At 40.7% G+C, this 13,421-nt stretch overlaps 1 protein-coding gene across 9 annotated transcripts in view; it reads left to right on the top strand.

Annotated features, from left to right (window-relative positions):
• Window positions 1-13,421, top strand: part of kaznb (kazrin, periplakin interacting protein b) — a 130,367-nt gene that overhangs the window by 33,012 nt on the left and 83,934 nt on the right. The gene's annotated exons all lie outside the window — the stretch shown is intronic.

The raw sequence follows: 13,421 nt of genomic DNA, 5'->3' as shown, positions 1-13,421 counted from the left end.
ACCAATCGGTATGGGAAGACCCAGATCACGTTGGAGAGACTATGTCTCTCAACTGGCCTGGGAACACCTCGGGATCCGCCGGGAGGAGCTGGACGAAGTAGCCGGGGAAAGGGAAGTCAGGACTTATCTGTTTAGGCTGCTGCCCCTTGGATAAACGGAAGAAGATGGATGGATGGATGGGTATGATAGTCCAAATTTACATTACCATCCATCACAATCACAATACTGGACAATACATCTATCACAAATCCTCACAATATGTTTAGGCATGCCAGGTCTGAGCGGCATCCTCCAACTCCGATGACACGACCACAAAGTCGATCATCGAACTGCTGGCCAGGGTGTCCTGGTGCCAGGTGCACATATGAACACCCTAATGCTTGAACATAGTGTTTGTTATGGACAACCTGTGACGAGCACAGAAGTCCAATAACAAAACACTGCTCGGGTTCAGATCAGGGGGGCCGTTCCTCCCAATCACACCTCTCCAGGTCTCACTGTTGCTGCCAACGTGAGTGTTGAAGTCCCCCAGCAGAACAAGGGAATCTCCCGAGGGAGCACTCTTCAGCACTCCCTCTAAGGACTCCAAAAAGAGCGGGTATTCTGAACTGCTGTTTGGCGCTTAGGCACAAACGTCAGTCAGGACCTCATCCGCCACCCGAAGGCGAAGGAAAACTACCCTGTTGTTCACCCTGTTGTTGGTTAAACTCCAACATACAGGCCCCGAGCTGGGGGGCAACAAAAATTGCCACCCCTGCCCGTTGCCTCTCACTGCTGGCAACGCCAGAGTGGAATAAAGACCAACTGCTCCCAAGAGGACTGGTTCCAGAGCCCTTGCTGGGTGTTGAGGTGAGTCCGACTATATCTAGGCGGAACTTCTCCACCTCCACGTGCCAAGAGCTAGCTTCCGCAACCGAGAATTGGACCGCCAAGGCTCCCGGCTCACTCTGCACCCGACCCCTGTGGCCCCTCCCACGAAAATGTATGCCAAAATTATCTCGCTGCCACATTGTGTCTTTGGCAACAGTCACATCTTCAGTGAAGGAAAAAGTACATTTTGACTATCCCACTGTTCCTTAATAAGAAGACGTTTATATGATTAATATTAAACCATATTTTTAAATACATATATATATTAATAAAGATTAAATTAAGATAATAACAAAAACAAAATAAGTAGATTGTATTTATTGATTTATTTATAAATAATTGTATTAAAACATTTAAGTTTCATTTTATGTGTGTTTTTTTTTTTAAGTACAGTAATTCCACGTTTATCACGGTTAATTGGTTCCAGAATGTGATAAGTGAATTTCAGCGAAGTAGGATTCCTTCTTTATAATTTCAATATTTTTGTAGTTAGAGCATACCAAACCAGTTTATGACCTTCTAAAGATGGTTTTTGACATTGAGCCCTCTAGTCATGACATAGCACCACTATAGTCACCTTTACACTCATATCACCCAATATAGTTGACAAAATAAGAATAAAAAAGCCATTTAAGACATAAATAAGACTTGTTGTCGTGTGTGTTGCTATAAATGTGTCCCCTAAGGGAGCTGAGTGGTAGGAGGACAGGAAATGACATCGGGTTCAGAGTTGAGTTTTAGCTTGGCATGGGTTATGGCTTGTGTTTTATGAGGGATTATTATGCCTGTTGTCAAATAATTCAAACTTGCAATAACAACCTGTTTTTCTGGCGATCAAGTCTGTTATTTATGTATTCAGTATGCTTATATTACAGGATAATTCACAAAAAATGAGATACATCATATAAAGATAAATCAATTCATATTTTATTCATGTTAATATTGTATGATGACTGTGTAATTATTGTATGTAATAATGTAAAGCAGCATTACATAGATCATCTTTTTAAATATGTACATTATAATTATTCTTAGCCTTAGCTTATAATCTTGGTCGAATAAAAATAAATACATCTGTATATGTATATATGAATGTATATGTATATGTGTGTATACTGTACATATATATATATATATATATATATATATATATATATATATATATATATATTTATTTATTTATTTATTTATTTATTTATTTATTTATTTATTCTCAATTAAGAGCTGAGGTTTCTTATAGTGCTCCTTGGTTGTCTTATTTATTTTATTGAAAACTATGCTATCTCAGTTTGCAATGTTAACTCACCCTTATCATGTTTTGACCATCTTTCCTGATGAATGGCTCCACACTTTGTGGTGGTCCGTGAACTCCATCACTGTCTTGCATGATGGATCCTCATTCTCCTGCTCATTTATATCCTCTGAGCCACTGAGTGCCGATTCTCCCTTCTAGTTCTGCCTTTGCAAAGCGTACTAGTTAGATGGCTTTGTCAGAATGATTAAAAAAAAAAACATCACCATGGGATTCTGACAGGAGACTGATTGTTACTATGACGACAGCCACCAGCGATAGTTTAGTCTGTGTAACACTGGCATCACATCAAATTCATACTCAACTTGCCAGTTTAGTCTTTGTTATTAAAATATTGCTGCATGTATCTTTGGTTATTATTGATCATAGCACTATTAAAGGAGCCTGAGCCAAACGAAAATAAAATAGATTGGTCTGATTAGACTTGGCGATTCAGGCAGTTTTGTGTGGTAAAATAGTCTGTTGACTTACCCGTGAAATTGTCCAGTGCATCAAACTTTAAGCAGGTCCTTGAATGTCCAACTTTGACACTAGCTATATACAGTGTGTGTATATACTGTATTTATACAAATATATATATACAGTATATGTATAATATGTATAATATAATCTGGTGAAGCCGTTTGGTTGGTTTATATCACCCGTGGTTGGGTTGTTTGTGTTTCCATGGAAACGAGTAGGCCTGACCCGCATCTCTCAGCAGACCAAAGGTGTTCACCTCAATCAGAGAGTTTTGACGATATATGAAAGAGCTTTTTGTTTCGGCACGAGAATGTTGCAGAGAATGTGTTTTGTCCACCAGCCATCATTTTATTATAGGGGAAATCCTTTCTCGACGACCCTCGGCTCGGCTAACTGACGTTGACATAAGTGGTTGTCGACATAACCGAAACCAAAACTAAACATTTCTTGCACATTTACTTGGCACTTTCATCAGAGACATAAGGAGAATGGGCGTTTATAAAGGATTTTTCAACCAAGATCACTTTGTCTTTGACATGGTTTTCCTCCATTTGTGCATATTTGTTTATCTAGATTTTTGTGTTTTCAAAATATATTTGATACTCTTAATACAAATAATAACAAAATACTGTGGTATGTCGCTGTGGTAGAATCTAGGTTAATGCTGCCATGCTTTTAATTTGAAACTTAGTTTGCACTGAATACAAAGTTTTAATGCTGTCTAACTAGACAGTATGCTACTACGTTGCTACATTTCACGTTGCCTAGAGAAAATGATGAAGGTAACAATACGACAACACAATTTTTCATAGAAATGACTCCTAACAAGAAGAACACAATGGACTGAGACTTGATGAGTTGGTCAACATAGACGGGTTGTTGACTCTTGGGGGAAAAAAAGGGTCTGATTTACATTCGGGTCAATACGAGATGTCAGTCATCAGACTGATTACTTAAATAGCTTCTAGCTTCTTCTGAGACATTCTTATTTCTCTTGTTCAAGATTCAAGATTCAAGAGTTTTATTGTCATATGCACAGTAAGACAGTTATAGTGGTGTAACACACACACATTGCATTGACAAGAACACTTATTAGCAATTACATTCGGTTAGTCTATGGTCCATGTTTCCAAAGTGGTGTACGCGTACCCCCAGGGTACACAAATTGGTATAGTGGGTACTCGGAGTGCGCCTGAACGCCTCGCGCCGCAAGGAGAATGGAGCAGAAAGAAGACACGGCATGAGGTTGTTCATTCCTGTGTGTGCATTATATGAACAAATAAGTAAGTTGGATCATTTTGTAGATGTTTTCAATCTTGAAGATTTTATTTACAGTATATTGGTGTTCCAATCCCCCCCAAAATTAGACTTTATTGTTAATTATATGTTTTTTTGTACTTCAGGTACTGCTTTATCATCATTGTAAAACATTCCCCTTTGATTTGGTATTAAATTAATGTATAGACTAAAACCATAGCCATTGTGAGTGGACAAAAAAGTGAACCCATGCAAACGGAAGGATGCCAACATCAAATAGGAATAAAGGTATGTAGGATGATTACTTATCTATTTATCAGTGCTCATGTGAAACTTTATCTAAACGTGACTATGCAAAATACACATTTTTGACCTGAAAGTACTATAAAATTAATTTACCAATTGATTATGTTCAATATTTCAAGTTAATTAAGATAAAAAAAGGTGTATGCTTTTTAAGTGTGCAGAAATATTGGGTACATGACTTCAGATCAAATGTCTGATAGGGTACACGACTGTGAAAAGTTTGGGAACCACTGGTCTATGGCATGGGTGTCCAAAGTGCGGCCTGGGGATTTAATGGTATGCAGCAGATTAAAAAAAAAAAAAAAACAGCAAAAAATTAGAGCAAAAAAGGCACAAAAAGGCAAAGTATTGAGAAAAACTGAAATAACACAAAGCACTGCCTTTAAAAAAAAAAAAAAAGGGATGTTCGATATTGGGGTTTTTTGCCGATATTGTTCGACTCGCCATTTCTAAATGCAAAATCTACCGATACGGATATGTGTAACATCACATATCTCCTGTGGTGGAATGAACACATATCTGTTGTGAAACTAATTGATACAGCATCAGCAGTTAGCTTCTCAACATGGCTTTAAACAACATCTCACGTTAGCAAATTATCGTGTCTGCCAGCAGCATTTTTTTTTACATTCCTGCTACCCCATAGATGTAGTGTATGAATGAATGAATTGTGTGCGGGGATACAGTGTTTTCCACAACGTCGGCAAATTATGTTTTCAAAACGATGTTAAAAATGCCAAATCATGCAGTCTATGGGCCAAATACGATCAAAGGTAATTGTTAAGTGTTACCTGTGAACAGTGGCGTAGCCAGAAATTTTTCATTGGGGTGGCCAAGGTGAGACTATTACTCACGTAGGGGTGGCAATAAGTTGACAACTGAATTGTCTAGATGGCCTGTGGGGTGGTCGGAGAGTGACCAGGGTGGCCACGGCCACCATTGGCCACCCTGTAGTTCCGCCACTGCTTTTGGACCGTCTGTTAGAGCAATTAATCGCTGAGCAGTGTGCCGAGGACATGTTTTCAATGCATAGTTTCTGGAATCTGCTCCCCATCACGGCAGCCAAACCTGCGCAGGGCATAATACGGAAGTGGATGCCGATCGGCACCCCTGTTTTAACCCTAGAGTCCTTGGTTTACATGCCCACTAATGCTGCTACAGAGAGCTTCCATTACTAACAGATGTATGTGCTGAAGTCAAAGTCAACATAGAAAGTGAGAAAACTTGACCGCAACCGATCAAAGTATTCATGGAAAACTTACCTACCTCTTGCAGTCCATGCAAGACACGGTTTTATTGACAGCTCCTCCACACGGAAAGTTGTGTGCTGCAGTGATATGCGTTCAAGCGGAAACGGTGGTGAGGCTGAACTAATGTTCTGCACCACAGAGCCACGTTTGTCAAAATTGTCCCCCAGCCGCGGGGCTGGCCAAGAGTGACCAAGGGTTGCCACTCCGTAGCTCTGCAACTGCCTGTGTTATTCCCTGGAATTTGGTTTGCAGCACATGAATGAGGCATCTTCTCCGCCCCGACTCTTGCCACATCCAATATGGCGGCAACGTCGACAGACTCCTATCGTCATGGCCTATCATTAGTAAGAAAATATGCATATTTGAGCAAATTTGACACATTTTTTGCTTAAATTCTGCATTTTCAAACATAAAAATTACTACATGAGCAAAAAATACACATAAGGCATTCCGAAGACGTGATGATATGTAGTGTTCTACACTGGTCACCAGGTGTCAGTATTGTTACTGTAATTTTTCACTGATGTACACAAACACCAGACTTCATTGCTGGAACACCAGGCTTTCATTGCAGGTTTGAATGATCTCACAACAGGCACAATAATCCCAAACACGGGCTACTGTTGCAGCCGTAACTCATGCCAAGCTAAAACTCAAATCTAATTCCGACGTCACTTCTTGTCCTCCCCCCACTTAGACCGCAGCACTGGAACACATTTACGGCAACACACACTCGTACAAATGTAATTTGTCTTATATGGCTTATTTGTGCTTATCATGTCTACTATATTGGGTATTACGAGTGTAAAGGTGACTATAGGAGTGTTATTTCATGTCTACAAACTCTAATAATGTTAAACTCTATTTGCAAAGTCATTAAAAGGTTTCCTATGCTCGAACCACGAACATATTCTATTTACAACAAAGGAATCCTACTTCACGAAAATATACTCTTCATGGTCGGGTCTGGAACCAATTAACCGTGATTAACAAGGGATTATTGTATACAGAATTAAATCATATTTTGGTTATGGTTTAATTTTATTTGAACATACATGCCAGTTACATTGGAATACATCACATAATTCAATTTACAGTTCCACATGTCCAAAAGGAGCAGGAAGAAGCAAAGCTTATTTAATCCTACCCCCCCATTCGTTCCACATCTTGTGCAGTACACTTTATTCACTTCCTGTATTCCATATGTGTTGTTTTTTTAATAAATAGAATAATGATAAGGTAATGTAACAATATGATGATGTAATTATTAAGATTTTTTCACAATTAATATAATAATGAGTATAATAATACATAAATAATAATAAATAATAAGTAGAGATAGCATAACAAAACTAGTTCAAGACTCCTCTGCCTTGTATTTTGCAAACATCAACTGCTTGTATTGTTTTTTGAATTCAATCATCTTGGTGCATCGTTTGAGTTCCTTGCTTCCTTTTAAAAAAATACAAAAGTGGCGCAGCGTCTTTCAACACCTTTTTTTCAACACATTTTCTTTTTCTGTGTTTTTCTGTGTCTTGTGCATCTCTCTTTAGTTTTACTGTCTTGAGTGAGTCCCTAAGAGTTGTTGTTGAGACTCGCATTGGATGCATGAATGCGTATGAAAGTCATGCAGCACGAGCACAGCACCAAGTGGTCCATTAGTCCAGTTTTATTGCACCGCTAATGCTGCAGGATGCCGTCTCTGCACGACTCGATCCTAAATAATTCATGAGACGTTTCAGGTGCTGTGTTCGCAGCAGGCATGAGCCCCGGCATTAAATACGTCGCAGAAGGGACACTGGCGCGGCTTATCCTCCGCAGTACAACTTTTTATTACATTTATTCCTTGAACATCTTCAACCGGCCGCCCTTGTTTCGCTTTAAAGTCCTCTCAAAGAGCGAATTTTCTGCAGAGACCAGACGAGTGTGCGATCAAAGACAGGGATTGCTGTTATCAGAGGCGTTTCAGTTCCCTGTTGACCTCGGATGGGATTTGAACGCGGCGCTAGTGAGGTAGTGCAGCAAATATAAATGACTTTGTATCTGAAAGCAATTACTGTGGAAGGCATCGGGCCCAGCGCTGCTTCTCTCAACTTCTGCTCCTTGACCTGGCACACATGCAACCTCTCTGCCATGTTTTTGGAGCACAACATACAGTGGTGTGAAAAAGTGTTTGTCACACTTAAATGTTTCAGATCATCAAACTAATTCAAATATTAGTCAATGACAACACAACTGAACACAAAAAGAGGTGGATGTAGACATCCAATCTATTGATACTTACTATTGTATATCCCACTGTATGGCAGGAATCGCACTACACCCGTCGTCATCGTCAAATTCACTAATAGGAAATTCAAGGTTGCTCTGCTGAAACAAGGAAAGAAGCTGAAAGGAACAAACGTCTACATGAATGACCACCTGACAAAGCGCAATGCTGAAATTGCTAAGAAAGCATGTGATCTGAGGAAGCAAGGAAGGATCCAAGGAACATGGAGTGCAAATTGCAAAATCTTCATCAAAGTAAATGGAGGACCAGAGGCCAGAGTGCTTGTTATCAAAGACATCACGGACCTAGAAAAATACTGAGGTCTCCCAACATGGAAGAAAACAGCTCTAATATTCTACAAGATCTACAATTGGACACTTTTTGCTTTACAGATCACAAACAATTGGATATGGAAAAAGACATTGATCCGGACTCAAATTTTCTCTCTCACATCACAAATGACTGCTGTTATTATATGGAGGAGCAATATCACAAAGCTTCAACGACGACGACAAGTTATCCACCATCCACATAAACAGCAGAAGCATGTATGCAAACTTTACGAACATCAAACAATATTTGGATCAATTCAAGGAACCTTTCCAAGTAATTGCAATCTCAAAAACTTGGATTAATGCCAACAAAGGAAAGGACTTTGAGCTGGAAGGATATGAAATGATGTGTGCAAATCGGAACACTTCAAATGGAGGAGGTGTGGCAGTATACGTGGACAAACATCTGAACTACAAAATGGTAAAGAATATGTCATTTGTTATTGAAAACATTTTAGAATGTTTAACAATTAGTTGTAACATTAGTTGTAAAGAAAAAGAACTTTGTAGCTTTTATATGTAAAGTCATCAATGTGGCCATCAGGCAAGAAAGGAAAAGTGACAGGGTCAAAACGGTTGTGAAGGCTGCAGAACAATATTTAAACAACAAACATCAAGGACATCTACATCGAAAACATTTATATGCGAGAACTACGCTGAAAACCCACAGCATTTCCGTATGTGGAATGAAACTATGGAACGGATTGAGTAAGGAACTCAAACAATGTACAGAGATGAGCAAATTAAAAAAACAATACAAGCAGTTGATGTTTGCTAAATACAAGGCAGAAGAGTCTTGATCATCACAATGATTGTTCTGTCAGGTTCGTTTTTCTTAAAAAGTTTTTAAATATATATATATATATATATATACAGTCAAACCTGTCTTAACGGCCACCTGCCTATAGCGGCCACTGGGGGGGAAAAAACCCGCAGAAAATTTACCTCTTATAGACCCTGTGTATAGCGGTCACCTGTCTAATGCGGCCACCCATTTTGTATCCCTTGGTCAATATCTGATCGCATATGGCTGCCAAAATACCGACTCAAGCAGTTTGTTTTTTAATCAATGAAGCCGTTGTGTGTAGACTTTAATTACTGAGTCGTAGCTCAGTCACAATCATTCACAAGATCCACACAAACTGTCAGTTGTTCCACATAAAAAAAGGGCGTCTTCTTTGGAGCTTGTTGCAGACAGCGACACCGTTTATTTTCTGGTGTGAGACAATGTGCACTGGTCAATACTGTAATGCCCCTTGTTGTGGGGAAGGAGAGACTCACATCGCCAATGCACTTTAATCGCTTTATTAAGAGCGGAGAACACTGCAGGACTTTACATCCACGCCAACATCCACACACTTCCCAACTCTCTCGACACACACAGCTAGCACTCAGCCTAGCTCTCCTGCTCATGACGTCGCACCGTCACTTCCCGTCACTTCCCGTCACTTCCCGTCACTTCCTGATGAACTAAAGCTGTAATGACACTCTGCCGTATATAAAAGTATACTGTATAGTAGCACAGCTTTGTTCTGTGTGTGGTGTAGAATAACAAGCCTAGTTGTTCTTTACAACTTTTATCCGCAGTCCCACAGTGCCCTCTACTGGTCAACATGTAACAGTATAATTATATGTATCTGCAAACACAACAAGCTTCTAATCACAGACATGTTAATATGTGCGTGCACAAATACAAAATGGCTGCCAACCTGTCTATAACGGCCACCTGCCTATAGCGGCCACTTTTGCCGTTTCCCTTTAGTGGCCGCTATAGTATATATATATATTTTTTTGTCTTCTTACTGTTATTTATTATGTATTATTATTATGATTATTATAGAAAATATGACATGGAATGCAGGAAGTGAACAACAGGTACTGTACTAGATGTAGAATGGATGTGGGCTAGGATTAAATAAGCTTTGCTTCTTCCTACTCCTTTTGGACATGTGGAACTGTGAAAGAATGATTCATGAGATGTATTGCATTGTAACCTTCATGTTCAAATAAACTAAACCAAACCAAACCAAAATGCAGTTTTTAAATGAAACTTTTTTTTATTAAAAAAAAAAAAAATCCAAACCTACATGGCCCTGTGTGAAACATGATTGTCCCCTAAACCTAATAAATGGTTGGGCCAACCTTAGCGACAAGAACTGCAATCAAACGTTTGTGATAACTTACAGCGCTGAATTACAACAATTCTTTGCAGAATTGTTGTAATTCAGCCACATTGGAGGCTTTCCGAGCATGAATCTCAAATGGATTCAGGTTTCTTTAGCCATTCAGAGGTGAACTCCTTCAGGATTTTTTGGTAGACAGGAGAATTCATGCTTCCATTTATAACATGAAGTCTTCCAGGTCCTGAAGCAGCAAAAAAGCCCCAGACCATCACACTACCACCACCATATTTTATTGTTGGTATGATGTTCTTGTTCTTGTCCCATACACCTTCCAAAAAGTTCAACTTTTGTTTCGTCAGACCACGGAGTATGGTGGAGGAATGGTTATGAATCCGGCATGTGGGTAAAGGGCGGCAGGTTTCATTCACACACAGAAATTGGTGTGTGTGTCACCTAATTCCCAGAGTTGCTCCCACAGGGCTCAAAAGATTGAATTAATGATATACTGAATATATAAGTTATTTTTTTTTTTACTTTACTAATGATGCTCAGCCAGCATTAATACTACTGACAGTTTTATTGTACAATAAATAATAAACATTGACAGTACAAGTGTAATATGCAGGAGTTTCAGACCGACAGCTGAGTAACACATATAACATTTGAAGGCACATGCAGAGGTAGATAGAGCTGCTGGGTGCTGACCACTCCTGATACTTGAAATGCAGCCACTGCCATCTTAATTAAAACAAAAACATCAGGAGGTTGCCTACAGCAGCAGCTGTTTTTTGATCTGGTGCTAATTACCCCTTGCAGTTATTGGCTTTTGTACACCCGAGAGGTGTTAATTGGAGCATTTATATACATTCCATTCCATTTTCCTCCGCTTATCCGGGTCCGAGTCGCGGGGGCAGCAGTCTCAGTAGGGAAGCCCAGACTTTCAGAAGAGACATTAGCTTTTTCAAAATGGAGACTTTCATGTTGCTGTAGACTTGGTACAGGATGCTATTTGCCCTCGTGGGAAAGCCTACATGCTGGTAACATTCGGGGAGAACAGTCCCGAGGCTCTGTGTCCACAAGACGCCGAAGTCCAATCTCCCCGGCAAGCGGCAAATGTCCCCAACCGGACCGCCGAGTCCGGTAAATCCTCCGTCCAGCCAGGCCTCCGCGAACACACAGCACTCTCCGATCTCACAAAGCTGCAATCCTTGCTCTCAGCTCGTCCATCCTGTCTTCGAGAGAGCGGACGCTGGCCAGCAGCAGGCTCGGCAGCGGTGGCCCAGTCGCTACAGCCTTTAGCCTAGCACGCAGGCCGCCCTTCCTGCCTCGCCTCCGCCCCAGACGCTCCTGGGCATTTAGCTCACCAGGCCCGCAGGCTGCTGCGTCCTCCCGACGCAGAAGAAAGCCAGTCCGAGAGGCTGAACGAAAGCTCATGGTGGACCCCGCCGATGTTCAAAAGTTGTCTCTATGCTGCAATGCAACGCAGCACGTTGGATGTCCAACATGAACAACAAAATAGCAAAAAAATAGAAAAAAAACGGGAGACTGAAGCAGAGACGTCTGCAACGGAGGGCGCCATCTTGCTGCTAGCCTAGGACCTGTTTGCCTTGGGAGACCCTACCAGGGGCATATAGCCCCAGACAACATAGCTAGGATCGCTCGGGCACGCAAACCCATCCACCACGGTTAGGTGTTGATTCACGGAGGAGCATTTATATACAGTATAAAGCAAATTAAGTAATGTATGGTGAGTAAAGATAAGATAAGGACATCTTTAACGTGACGCTAGCGTAATTATACTCAATATAGCAGCCTATATGGGCCTCATAGGTGTATCATGTCACGGTTGATTTATAGCGTGTTGAGCTGGTAATTATAGTCATACTGCTGTCTCCAAATAATTGTCAGTAGATGTCTTGTGGGACACGTTGTGGTTGTCTACAACGATGCATCTTTGCATTGATGTTAGATCTCGTTAGGTTGTGCGGGTTTTGTTGGTTAAACGATGAATTCAGTGCATCATGTATCCCTCGGAGGACATGCTAACTGAATGAAAAGAAGATGCAGCAAATAGGATGAAAAACCTGATCACACTTGATTTCCAAAAAAACCAAAAACTTTCAGTATGTCATGTGTCATGAAACATATCCTTCTTGTGCTCCTCAGCCTCCTTAGACATGATTACAATATCTGTCCCAGTCTGTGCTCTCCTTGCTGTAGCGCTCCACTACGCCTGCATGCTCTGCACATTAGGAACCCTGTTACCCTGAACGCATTGTCGTGCATAATCATGAATCGACTGGCGCCGCCGCTGCTGCTGCCAGATGACTAAAATCCTAAATCTTTTTACTAGTCAGTGGAGAGCCATTCTTGCTCCGTCATGAATCTTTTGGAGATTTTTTGGAGGGTGCAGCCAGATGGTGTTTTAATGAACTCCTCAGAAGATTGATGTGTGTCCTTTTGCAAGGCAGGTGCTTTGCAGGAGAGTGTGAGCCAAGCAGGAAGTGTAGTTTGTGTGTTGAAGATGACAAAAGATGCACTCACATTGCTGTCAGCACATTCAGGCTTTGCCCCTGGTGCCATCAACTCATAACACAACACTATATTACTGCAACTTACTTGATTTTGTGGATTATTTTGAGTCATCCTCTAATGTAAGGTGACGATTGTCTACAGTATGTTGTGCCTGTGCTCTTGCATGAGCGCACGTACCTTGGGCTTTGACTTTGTGGACTATTTGAAGTTTATTTCTATTGTACAAGGTGGTGATTATCATTAATAACGGTTGGGAGGAGCGATTACTGTAATCATTTGTCACTTGTAAGTCATGTGCATGAAGAAGCACAGTGGGGGATTTTTGTACAGGTATTTCTTTGTATTGTACAAAATGGAGGCTGTTAACCGGCGGGAGCAACAGTCGCATTGAGCAGGTGACACAACTGTTGAGCTTGTGCTTGAGCCAGAGTGAGCGTACAGTGGGCTTTGACGTTGTAGATTATTAAGAAGTTATCAGTAAGTTGGCGGTAATCATTAATAACTGGCGGGAGGAGCAGTTGCATTAATTATGTGACATGTCTATGCTGCACATGTGCTTGTGCCGGAGTGAGTGCACGGTAAATTGTGTGCATTATTTTGAGTCTTTCTACTTATTTATAATATGCAAGTTTGTAGTAATCGTTAATAACTGATGGGAGGAGGAGTCACATTAATCATGTGACACGTCTATGTTGCATTTGTGCT

The sequence above is a fragment of the Dunckerocampus dactyliophorus genome, chromosome 8 (assembly GCF_027744805.1).
Source record: "Dunckerocampus dactyliophorus isolate RoL2022-P2 chromosome 8, RoL_Ddac_1.1, whole genome shotgun sequence".
NCBI classification, from domain to species: Eukaryota; Metazoa; Chordata; class Actinopteri; order Syngnathiformes; family Syngnathidae; genus Dunckerocampus; species Dunckerocampus dactyliophorus.
This window is presented reverse-complemented; position numbering and strand designations above follow the sequence as displayed.